Below are 13,451 nucleotides of genomic sequence, written 5' to 3'. Positions count from 1 at the left end.
CGATACTTTTTGATTTGATTCGATTCGATTCTTTTCTATTCAATTAGATTCCATTCATTTCGGTTCTTTTCTGTTCTATTCAATTCGATTCAATTCGATTTGATTCGATTCTTGTCTCTTCGTTTCAATTCGATTCGATTCTTTTCTATTCGATTCAATTCGATGTGATTCAATTCTTTTCTATCCAATTCGATTCGATTCTTTTCTATTCGATTTGATTCGATTTGATTTGATTCTTTTCTATTCGATTCGATTTGATTCAATTCTTTTCTTTCTCTTTGATTCGTTTCGATTCAATTCTTTTCTATTCTATTCTATTCTATTCGATTTGATTCTTTTCTATACTACTATATTGTCTTCTATTCCATTCGATTTGTTTCTTTTCTTTTCTATTCGATTCGATTCGATCCTTTTCTTTTCGATTTGATTCGATTAGATTTGATTCTTTTCTATTCTATTCTTTTCTATTCAATTCAATTCGATTCAATTCTTTTCTATTCGATTCGATACGATTCATTTCGATTCAATTCGATTCTTTTCCATTCAATTCGATTCGACTCTTTTCTATTCGATTCGATTCGATTCTTTCTATTCGATTTGATTCTTTTCTATTCTATTAGATTCAATTCGATTCGATTCTTTTCTATTCGATTTGAATCGATAAGATGTGATTCGATTCAATTCTTTTCTATTTGATTCGATTCATTTCTATTCTATTCTATTCTATTCTATTTGATTCTATTCCTTTCTATTCGATTTGATTCAATTCTTTTCTATTCGATTCGATTCTTTTCTATTCGATTCTTTTCTATTCTATTAGATTCAATTCGATTCGATTCTTTTCTATTCGATTCGAATCGATAAGATGCGATTCGATTCTTTTCTATTCGATTCGATTCATTTCTATTCAATTCGATTCGATTTGATTTGATTCTTTTCTATTCGATTCGATTCGATTCAATTCTTTTCTATTTGATTAGATTCGATTCTTCTCTATTCTATACGATTCGATTCGATTCTTTTGTATTCGATTCGATTCGATTCTTTTCTATTCGATTCGATTCGATTCCTTTCTATTCTTTTTGATTCAATTCGATTCGATTCTTTTCTATTCTATTCTATTCTTTTCTATTTGATTTGATTCGATTCTTTTCTCTTCTATTCGATTCTATTCCTTTCTATTCTATTCTATTCTATTCTATTTGATTCGATTCGATTCTTTTCTATGTGATTCGATTCTATTCGATTCTTTTCTATTCAATTCGATTCAATGTGATGCGATTTGATTCTTTTCTATTCGATTCTATTCGATTCAATTCTCTTCTATTCGATTCAATTTCATTCGATTCTTTCTATTCTATTCGATTCAATTGAATTCGAATCGATTCTATTGTTTTCTATTCTATCCTGTTCTATTCTATTCGATTCTTTTCTATGTGATTCTATTCGATTCGATTCTTTTCTATTCTATTCCATTCTTTTCGATGCGATTCGATTATTTTCTATTTAATTCTATTCGATTCAATTATTTTCTATTCTCTTCAATTCGTTTCAATTCAATTCTTTTCTATTCTATTCTATTCGATTCGATTTGATTCTTTTCTATACTACTATATTGTCTTCTATTGTTTTCCATTCGATTTGATTCTTTTCTATTCGATTCGATTCGATTCTTTTCTTTTCAATTTGATTCAATTAGATTTGATTCTTTTATTCTATTCTATTCTATTCTATTCTAATCAATTCAATTCGATTCTTTTCTTTTCTATTCGATTTGATACGATTCTTTTCGATTCGATTCGATTCTTTTCCATTCGATTCGATTCGACTCTTTTCTATTCTATTCGATTCGATTCAATTCTTTTCTATTCGATTCAATTAGATTCTTTTCTATTCCATTCGATTCAATTCATTTCGAATCTTTTCAATTCGATTCAATTCGATTCGATTTTTGTCTATTCTATTCGATTCGATTCGATTAGTTTAGATTCTTTTCTATTCTATTCGATTTGATTCTTTTATTTTCGATTTGGTTCGATGCGATTCTTTTCTATTCTATTCGATTCCATTCATTTCGGTTATTTTCTGTTCTATTCAATTCGATTCAATTCTATTCGATTCGATTCTTTTCTATTCTATTTGATTCGATTCTTTTCTATTCGATTCGATTTGATCAATTAATTCGATTCTTTTCTATTTGATTCTATTCGATTCTTACTATACTTTTCTATTCTATTCGATTCGGTTCTTTTCGATTCGATACGATTTGATTCGATTCGATTCTTTTCTATTCTGTTCGATTCATTTTGATTCGATTCTTTTCTATTCGATTCGATTCGATTCGATTCATTTTGAATCTTTTTGATTCGATTTGATTCAATTCTATTCTATTCTATTCTATTCTATTCTTTTCTGTTCGATTCAATTTGATTCAATTCAACTCGATTCTTTTATATTCGGTTCGATTTGATTCTTTTCTATTCTCTTCGATTAGTTTCGATTCTAATCTTTGGTATTCTGTTCAATTCGATTTGATTCAATTCTTTTCTATTCTACTATATTTTCTTCTATTCTATTCGATTCGATTCTTTTCTATTCTATTCTATTCTATTCTTTTCTTTTCTTTTCTATTTTATTTGATTCAATTCTTTTCTATTCTATTCGATTTGTTTCTTTACAATTCTCTTCGCTTCATTTCGATTCGATTCTTTTCTATTCGATTTGATTCGATTCGATGCGATTCAATTCTTTTCTATTTGATTCGATTCAATTCTTTTCTATTCGATTCGATTTGATTCGATTTGATTTGATTCTTTTCTATTCGATTTGATTCGATTCGATTCAATCCTTTTCTATTCTATTAGATTCAATTCGATTCCTTTCTATTCGATTTGACTCGATTCAATTCTTTTCTATACTATTCGATTCTATTCGATGCGATTCGATTCTTTTCTATTCTTTCGATTCAATTCGATTCGATTCTTTTCTATTCTACTTGAATGGATTCAATTCGATTTGAGTCTTTCCTTTCTATTCGATTTGATTCTATTCAATTCTTTTCTATTCGATTCGATTTATTTTGAATCTTTTCTATTCGATTCTATTCGATTCGATTTTTTCTATTCTATTCGATTCGAATAGATTAGATTCTTTTCTATTCGATTTGATTCGATACGATTCAATTCTTTTATATTTGATTCGATTCAATTCGATCCTTTTCTATTCGATTCCATTCGATTCGATTCTTTTCTTTTCGATTCGATTCAATTCAATTAGCTTCGATTTGATTCTTTTCTATTCAATTCGATTCTTTTCTATTCTAATCTATTCGATTCGATTTGATTCTTTTCTGTTTGATTCGATTCTTTTCGATTCTTTTTATTCTATTCGATTCGATATGATGCGATTGTATTCTTTTCGATTCGATTCGATTTTATTCTATTCTTTTCTATTCAATTCGATTAGATTCAATTCGATTTGATTCTTTTCTATTCGATTCCATTCAATTTCTTTCTATTCGATTTGATTTGATTATTTTCTATTCGTTTCAATTCTATTCAATTCGATTCTTTTCTATTCGATTCGATTCGATTCATTTCTATTCGATCGATTTGATTCTTTTCTCTTCTATTCAATTCGATTCTTTTCTATTCTATTCGATTCGATTATTTTCTATTTGATTTGATTCTATTCAATTCTTTTTATTCTATTCAATTCGATTCCATGCAATTCGATTCTTTTCTTTCCATTCGATTCGATTCGATTCTTTTCTATTCGATTCGATTAGATTCGATTCAATTTGATTCGATTCGGTTCTTTTCTATTCGATTCAATTCGATTCGATTCTTTTCTATTCGATTCGATTCGATTCTCTTCTATTCGATTCGATTTGATTCTATTCGATTCTTTTCTATTCGATCAATTTGATTCCATTCGATTCTTTTCTATTCTATCGATTCAATTCAATTCGATTCGATTCAATTCTTTTCTATTCTATTCTATTCTTTTCTATTCGATTCGATTTGATTCGATTCTTTTCTATTCTCTTTGATTCTATTCGATGTGATTCGATTATTTTCTATTCCATTCAAATCAATTCGATTCGATTCTTTTCTATTCGATTCAATTCGATTCAATTCTTTTCTATTCGATTCGATTTGATTCTTTTCTATTAACTTCAATTCATTTCGATTTGATTCTTTTCTATTCAATTCTATTAGATTCTTTTCTATTCTACTATATTCTCTTCTATTCGATTCGATTCTTTTCTATTCGATTCGATTCTTTTCTATTTGATTCGATTCGATTCGATTCGATTTTTTTCTATTGTGGTCCATTCGATTCCATTCTTTTATATTCAATTTGATTCGCTCGATTCAATTCTCTTCTATTCTACTTGATTCGATTTGTTTGAAATCTTTTCAATTGATTTGATTTGATTCGATTCTTTTCTATTCGATTTGATTCCATTCTTTTCTGTTCGATTCATTTCGATTCAATTCTTTTCTATTCGATTCAATTTTTTTTATTTGATTCGATTTGAATCTAACACAAACCCTAAACCTAACACCTACCCTCACCCGAACCTTACCCTAACTCGAAACCTAACCCTTACCCGAACCCGAAACCTAAACTTCACCCTAACCCTATCCCGAACCCTAACCCGAAACCTAACCGTAATACTAACCCTAACCCTTGTACTAAATCTAACCCGAACCCTAACCCTAACCCGAACACTAACCCTAACCCAAACCCTAACCATAACCATAACCCAAACCCTAACCATAATCCTAACCCTAACACGAACCCTAACCCGAACCTGAACCCTAACCCTAACACCTAACCCGAACCCAAACCCTAACCCGAAACCTAACCCTAACTAGAACCCTAATCCTAACCCGAACCTGAACCCTAACCCTATCCGAACCCTAACCCGAACCCTAACTCTAACCCTAACCCAAACCTAACCCGATCCCTAACACTAACCATAACCCCTAACCCGAACCCTAACCCGAACCCTAACCCTAACCCTAACCTGAACCCTAACCCGAACCCGAACCCTAACCCGAACCCGAACCCTAACCCTCACCCTAATCCCTTACCTGAACCCGAACCCGAACCCTATCCCGAACACGAACCAGAACCCTAACCCTAACCCGAAACCCGAACCTGATCCCGAACCCGAACCCAAACCGTAACCCGAACCCCTAACTCGAACCCGAACCATAACCCGACCCCGAAAATGAACCCTAACCCTAACCTTTACCCAAACCTAACCCGAACCCAAACCCTAACCCGAACCCGAACCCTAAAACCCTTACCCTAACTCTAACACTAACTGAACCCTAACCCAAACCATAACCCTCTAACCATAACCCTAACCCGAACCTTCACTCTAACCTTAACCCCTAACCGTAACCCTAACCCTAACCCGAACCGGAACCCTAACCCTAACCCAAACCTGAACCCGACCCCAAACTGTAACCCGAACCCCTATCCCGAACCCGAGCCATAACCCGAACCCAAACCCGAACCTGAAACTGAACTAGTTCCGCAACCCTAACCCGTACCTGAACCCTAACCCTAACCCTAACCCTTTAACTCTAAGCTTTTAACCTTTTACCTTAACTCTCTAACCCTAACCCTAACCCATTGTAACCATTTTGGCTAAGTTGCCTAATGATGCCTTATTTGTTCAGACATAGCAGTGCCTGGGTCAGGCCTTCAGTGCACCAGGTGCAGGATGAGCTGGCTTGTGAGGACCTTGCCAGGACATCGTGATGGCATTCCTCGTCTTCAGGTCATGTGATGCCACAAGTGATTGTAAGTCAGGGTGGATGATGTAAGCCTAGTTTCACTGAGAACATGACAAAAACATTTAAGTGACAGAACAGTATGTATTAAACATACACACATACTATGTAAGTGAAGCGAAAAGTAAACAATGGGGCCAAACCGAGGAATAGGAGTTCCAAGAATCAGGCTGGTGGAGCCAGGGTGTGGGGGTGTCGCTCTCATGGGGGAAGTGACCAGGGGACTTGCTACTGGTCATGACAGTGCAGCGCCCGGGTATGAGCTCTGGCCGACCCATGACCCCCGGGGCTCTGGGGGCATTCTAGCTACGGAGGATCTGCAGGTGGCACATTGGCCTGAGCACGGCCTCTGGGACATGTTCTTCGTTCCTGGGTGTGGCTCTTTCTCAGCTTCTTGAGGCTGTTGATTATTGTTTTGTTTTCCTCTGAACTGCACTATTATGTGTGGGTTCAATACTGTTAGTTGACACGAATTCTTTCTAGAAATAAGTGGAATACAGATCATACTTGTTTCCTACGGAGATCTGAATATATTCTATAATAGCCTTTTCCCAGGCCCCTGGGTCTTCATCAACTCGCCCTGAAACCAACTCCAAGAATTTAGAAACCTATTATACTTTTAACGGTTTCAAAAAATTAGTTTGGTTTTTTAAAAAATTCAACAAAATCATACTTTTAATAGTCTATAAAATGATCTGCAAACATTGAATGAGCCAGTTTCCCAGGACGAGGGAAGAGTTGGCTTCGTGGTGGGCGGGGTTTGCGCTAACGTGTACTCACTGTTGCCCTCGCGTGGCCACTCTGCACATAGCATATGGCTGAATGTGTTCCAACCCATCACATTCAAGGGAGAAGATAAAACGAGGTTGGTCGTGGATCCCCTAGCTCCTAAAAATCACCATATAGTTTATGAGCCATATTCTAAATCAGAGTGCATCTTAACTAGATATTCAGGTTAGGATCAGGGTAAAGCTGCGTACATTAATTATAGACAGCTTTTTGTATGTCAATCATACATCCATAAAGTGTTTAAAGAATATAAAATGGGAGGGAATATAGTCACTGAGAGCACTGATCACATTACTTGCCACAGTAAATGTGTAAATAAACATGATTGTTGTTTAACCCCAGCTGGGGACCGGGAGCTGGTCCTACAGGTACTTGGCAGGTAGCCTCTGTGGCCAGCTGCCCACCTCCCCCCAACACTCCACCCAGCTCAGCACCTCCTCTGCTGTGCTCCGGCGCAGCCCAGGCAGAGGCGCCGGGTCCAGGTGTGGCTCCCACCTGTCAGCCACAGCTTGGTTCCGACAGGTAGAGAAGGCAGCCAGCTTCACAGACACATGACATTTTCTTTTGGTTACTTGCTGTCTGCCTCCCCTTTTTGTCACCCTGGTTCTTAACCTTTAGCTCCTGTGAGAACCTGGGCTTGCAGATTCCTGTTGACATTTCAAAGTGTGCGGATCTTTGTTCTGTGTCCTTGGGTCTGGAGATAAAGGTGGGAAAATTTACACTGTGAAAGCAACAAAAATAAATATCAAGTGTGCTCTGCCCTCGGTACCTCAGACCTGAAAGAAATGACAAACTACACACCTCATGTTATACACAACAGCTTCAGGGACTCATCAAAGTATGTAAAGTGAAATTTTACTGAAAGAAATTTCATTATTGAGCTTCTACCTTGTAGAAGACAGTTTGGTATAAAAGCCCCTAAGAAAATGTTTTTTTATTTTTTATTTTTTTAAAGATTTATTTATTTATTTATGATAGACATAGAGAGAGAGAGAGGCAGAAACACAGGAGGAGGGAGCAGCAGGCTCCATGCCGGGAGCCCGACGTGGGACTCGATCCCGGGACTCCAGGATCGCGCCCTGGGCCAAAGGCAGGCACTAAACCACTGAGCCACCCAGGGATCCCCGAAAATGTTTTTTAAAGAGTGTTAATGTAAAGCATGTTTCGTGGGTGGAATCTTTTACTTCTCAGTGAAGGTGAGATGAGCAGATAGTATGGCTCAGATTCCTGCTGCATTTCCATCACTACCATCAGGGAGTGTCCCTGAGGTCCCCAGGGGGCTGGCCCCTGGGAGAGGCTTACAGTCTATCACTGCAAGGCTGGTGGGCCTCCCTGGTGGTCTGGGTCAGGCACAGCCTGAGGTGGGTGAGGCAGAGGGTGGGAGCATGGAGGGGTTGGTGACAGTTTTGCCCAGAGTTGTCATGGCAAATGGTGGTACATGGGGAACAGAAAGCCAGAGGAGACCTGGGTGATCCCGAGGTGCTGGCTGAATGTCTTGGACAGGACAGCAGTTGCTTTTTCCTGGTGCTTTAACCATTCGGCGTCACCTCCCTCCACCCCTGACCCCAGCCCTGTCAGTTTCTGGTCTGGCCAGTGCCTGGTCACACTGACATGTGTGGTCACACAATGACACAACTGTGATCATCCTCCTGGGGCATTCCCAGTCCCCTTACCCCCTGGTCTGGTCAACCCTGCACCCCCCCCCCCACAGGCCTCCTGAGCATCTCCTGTAGTAGCACTTGTCACACCACACTGTCATTTATTGTCTCTCCTTTCTGCTAGGAGTAGATTTCTCCCACAGCCGCCTGGCTGGATGACAGGTGGATGAATGGAATCTGGATCTTTTGTCCTGGAACAGCAGGTATCCATCCAAACCCTGAGGGGCAGGGTGACTCTCCATCCCTCTGTGCACTGCCAGCCTCGGTGGAGTATAGTGCCCAGGACCAGGGATTTGGGAGTCCTCCCAGATGAAGTTTGTTCTATGAAGGTGGATTTCTTCTGACATCATTATGTAACCACACAATATGGCCATTGCTGTGGGACAGGAAGCATGCTACTGTGTTGTATTCCTGTACACTGTGGTTAACAAAGAGTAAACACATGCTTGCACTCTCACATTCACACTTAGACCTTCATTTCTGAGCATCACTACCATACAAACTACAGTGAATTTTTGTTGGGTTGCAGACATGCAGACAGGTCATTAAAAGTATAAATAGAGGAGGATGGATATGGAGTTCTGGCTAAAATGATGGAAGTCCTTGCCTCTGGGGGTAAAGAAAGATTTTTACCCCAAAGGTGCTACATTCTACTCAAAGGGGTGGCATGATAATATTATCTTTTAGAACAGGGATCTGCACATATTTCTATAAAGTCATCCGTAAAGGTTTTCTGTTACGTGTTGCAATCCACATGGTCTCTCTGACAATGACTCCACTCTGGCATTGTGGCTTGAAAGCAGCCACAGGGGACACATAACTAATGCATGTGGCTGTGTTCCAACCACATTTTATTTACAGAAAAGAAGGGGAGGTCACATTTGGCCCAGGGATCATAGTTTCCCACACCTCCTTTTATTAAAAGCAAATAAATTAACCCCAGGTAACCCCTACCCCTAACCCCAGCCCTAACCTTTAACCCCTGAACCCTAACCTGGAGGTTGAGTACTATATTAGTATTCTCCTGATACATGAACAAATTTCCACAAACTTAGTGGCCTAGAACAACAGAAATGTATTCTCCTCCAGCTATGAAGCTCAGAAATCTAGTCTGGGTGGGCAGAGCTGTGTTCCTTCTGGAGTCTCCTGGGGAAAATCCCTTCCCTGGCTTTTTCCACCTTGTGGAGGACTACTGCATTCCATGGCTAACAGTCCCTTCCTGCATCTTCAAAGCTTCTAGAAAGGAATGTGGCTCTGCTGAAACCTTGATTTAAAACTCTGCAAGACCTAGCAAAACAGTGACAAGTATACCTGTGTTACTGTAAGCCACTACATTGATGGAAATTCATCATGCCAGTCATAGAAAACCAACCCATGAGTGAAGGTGGGGGTCATATACAGGAACAAATTCAGCGTGGAGGTGGGGGTTAGGGTCACAATCATGTGTGGGTGAGTCAGGGTGTGGGTGAGCATCAAGGTCATCCTGAAGGTCAAGGTTAGTGTGAAAGTGAGCAGGGTCGTAAACAGTACTTCAGGATGAATGTCAGAGTGGGTTTTAGGTAAATGGTCAGAGTGAACATCAAATTATGACTCACTTTGAAAATAACCCACGAGGGTTGGGTCCAATGTCCGGTTCAGGGTGAGAGTAGGTTCAAGGTTAAAGTCATAATCAGAGTCAGAGAGAAGGCAAGGGTCAATTCCGGGTCAGTATCGTGGTGAATGCCAGATTCAGAATCAGGTTAAGTATATGATGCAATGTGAATAATGGAGTGAGGGTCAAAGTTGGTTATTTTCAAAGTGAAGGTCATGTTCAGGATCAAGGATAGGGTGAGTGTAGGGTCAGAATCAGAGCCAAGTGTGACCTCAGCATAGTGGCTGCAAGAGTCTTCCTTTTTTTCCTCTCCTCTTTTATTTACAACTACTTCGATATTCATGATTAAACAAAAGTGCCTCTGTTCATCACATCAGGACACCCAGATTTCTACCCACTTATGCAAAAGGAAGTAGGTAGACAGGACCATGAAGGGGGTTTCAGATCCAAGGAAGTTGATGAGCCTGCCCCACCCTAACTTGCTAGGATTGGGGGAAGCACAACTCAAAAGTACAAAACAGGGAAATACTCACTGGAGATAGAGAATTTGTTGTGGAAGCCCAGCCAGCCTGATGGGAAAACCAGGCACACCACTGAAGCAGGGTAGAGATGGGTTTGATGCAGAGGAGAAGAAAGAATTCAAGTCGGCCCCTCCCCAGGGCAACACTGGCAACAGCTTGCCCCTCAGTGCAGGTGGAAAGAAAAGTGGTGAGTGAGTCCATGAGCCAAGAGAAGTGGAGGAAATGGAAAGGGGCAGACAAAAGGCATTGCAGGAACATGTTCCCTGCTGTCTGCTTCAAGACTTCAGCAGGAGATGTGCCTGTGGATGTCTGGGAGTCTCGCCACTGTAAGATCCCCTTACTGGGGGCATGGGCACCCCCAAAGCCCTAGGTACAGCCACCTACCTGTCCCTACTCTGCTGCAGCCCTGAGAGAAACCAGCTCAAGTAGAGAAACCAAAAATATGAGCAATAGTGCCACCTTCTATAGAACCAAAGAAAGGTTTCTAATTGCCAGCCAGTTGAAACAAAGCTTCTTACTTAAGGAAGGTGTTCACTGGGTTCGCAGCGGTTTAGCGCCACCTGCAGCCCAGCGCATGATCCTGGAGACCCTGGATCGAGTCCCATGTCAGGCTCTCTGTATGATGCCTGCTTCTTCCTCTGCCTGTGTCTCTGCCTTTCTGTCTCTATGAATAAATAAATAAAATCTTAAAAAAAAAAAAAGGAAGGTGTTCACTAACTCCAAATACCAGACAGAGGCACACTTCATCACATGATATGAGCAATCACAGTAATGTAGTGCCACAAAAAAAAAAAAAAATCTCCAGTAACCCATCTCTCAGGCATGCAATATTGTAGTCTAACTGATAAAGAATTCAAAATAGCTGTTATGGAGAGATTCAGTGTGTTAAAGAAAGTTCAGAGGGCAGGACACCTGGTGGCTCAGCGGTTGAGCATCTGCCTTCAGCTCAGGGCATGATCCCAGGGTCCCGGGATCAAGTCCCATATTGGGCTCCCTGCATGGAGCCTGCTTCTCCCTCTGCCTCTCCCTCTGTGTGTCTCTCACGAATAAATAAATAAAATCTTAAGAAAAAACAAAGAAAATTCAGAAGGGCAATTCAAGGAACTCAGGTATAAAATTGAAGGGCAGAAGGAGTTCTTTGCCAAAGAGATTGAAAGATTTAAAAACAACCAAACAGAAATTCTGGAGCTGAAGAATTCAATGAATGAGATCAAGACTCATTAGAGAGGTTAGGTAACAGGACAGACCAGATGGACGAAACAATAAAGGATTTGGGGATGGGAATTTAGAAATGACTCAGGAGAGAGAACCAAGATTTTTAAAAAGTTAAGAAACCCTATGAGAGCTATGGTTTTCAATGAGAAAAGTAAATGTAAGAACAACAGATGCCAGAGAAGAGAGGGACAAGGCAGCAGAGAGTCTATTTAGAGAATGACTAAGAACTTCCCAAACCTGAAAAGAATTGGACATATGCATTCAAGAAATTAATAAAACACCCTATTATCTCAATGCAGAAAGACCTTCTCCAAGGAAGGTCATTCATCACATTTGACATTACAATGAAGCTGTCACATAAAGAAAGCATCCTAAAGTCAGCCAAGGAACAAAAGAAAGTAACCTACAAAAGAACCCCCTTTGGCTACAGCAGATTTCTCAGGAGAAATTCCAAAGGCCAGGAGAGAGTCGAATGACCTATTCAGTGTTAAATGATAAAAACTGCCAGCCAAGAATACTTCAGCAAGCAAAGGTACCCTTCAGATATAAAGGAGAAATCAAGGCTTTGCTAGACACACCAAAGCTGAGGGAGCTCACCACCACTAGACTGGCCTTGAAGGAAATGCTCAAAGGGCTTCTTCAGCTGAACTGAAAAGGCTTTAATTAGTGACATAAATGCAAATGAAAGTAAACACAATTACAAAATGGCAACTGTGTTAGAAGGGTGTATTAACCACTTACTTATAGTTTGTAGGCTAAAGGAAAAGAGCATGACAAATAACTGAAGCCACTATCACTTCTCAGTGAATTTGCAGCACAAAAGGAAGTATACTGTAGCATCAAAAATAAAGGGAAAGAGTAAAATGGTGTAAACTTTACAGGGAATGAAAATAAGGTGCTATCAACATAAAAAGGACTATCTTATCTAACAGGTGTTGTTTGTAATCCACGATGGTAAAAACAAAGTAAAACTCTAGAGTCACAAAACCAGACAAAGGCGAGACCAAACACACTGTGGAAAGCCAGCACTTCACAAAGGGAGACAGAAACAGAGGGGGAAAATAACAAAGGAGATACAAAACAAACAGATGCCAAAACATAAGGTGGCAGTATTGAGTTCTTACTTGTCAACAGTTACTCTAAATACAATTTGAATTCACCAATCAAGGGGCACAGTGGCTGCATGGATTAAAACATGAGAACCAACAGCAGCAGAACATGCATTCTCCTGTAGGGCATGTAGGACTTTCTCCAGAAAGGACCACACGATAGGACACACAACAAATCTTAGCTCATTTAATCATCTTTTCTGACCACAATGGCATGGAACTAGAAATCAGTAAGAGGAAAGCTGGAGAATCCACAACTATGTGGAAACTAAAGAACACACTTCTGAACAAATCAGTGGATCAATGAAGAAATCAAAAGGAAAATTAAAAATTACCTTAAAGGAAATGAAAATGAAAAGACAACATTTGAAACTTATGGAAGGCAGCAAAGACAGCTCTGAAAGTTTCAAGTTTAAAGTAAGTGCATAGATTAAGAAATTGGGGAAAACCTCAAATAAGCAACCTATCTTTACACCTTAAGGAACTTAAAAAAAAAAGAAAAATTAAGCCCAAAGTTAGCAGAAGGAAGGAAACAATAAAGCTCAGAGCAGAAATAAATGAAATAGGGATAATAAAATAGAAAGCACTGATGAAACTGAGAACTAGTTCCATGAATAAGATAAACAAAATCAACAAAACTTTAGCTAGACTAAGGAAAAAACCAAAAAGACTCAAATAAAATTAAAAGTGAAAAAAGGAGACATTAGGGGCACCTGGGTGACTTGGCCAGTTAGGGGTCTGTCTCTTGATTTTGG

Source organism: Canis lupus, chromosome 21 (genome assembly GCF_048164855.1).
Source record: "Canis lupus baileyi chromosome 21, mCanLup2.hap1, whole genome shotgun sequence".
NCBI lineage: Eukaryota > Metazoa > Chordata > Mammalia > Carnivora > Canidae > Canis > Canis lupus.
The sequence above is the reverse complement of the archived record's forward strand: the minus strand, read 5'-3'. Positions refer to the sequence as shown.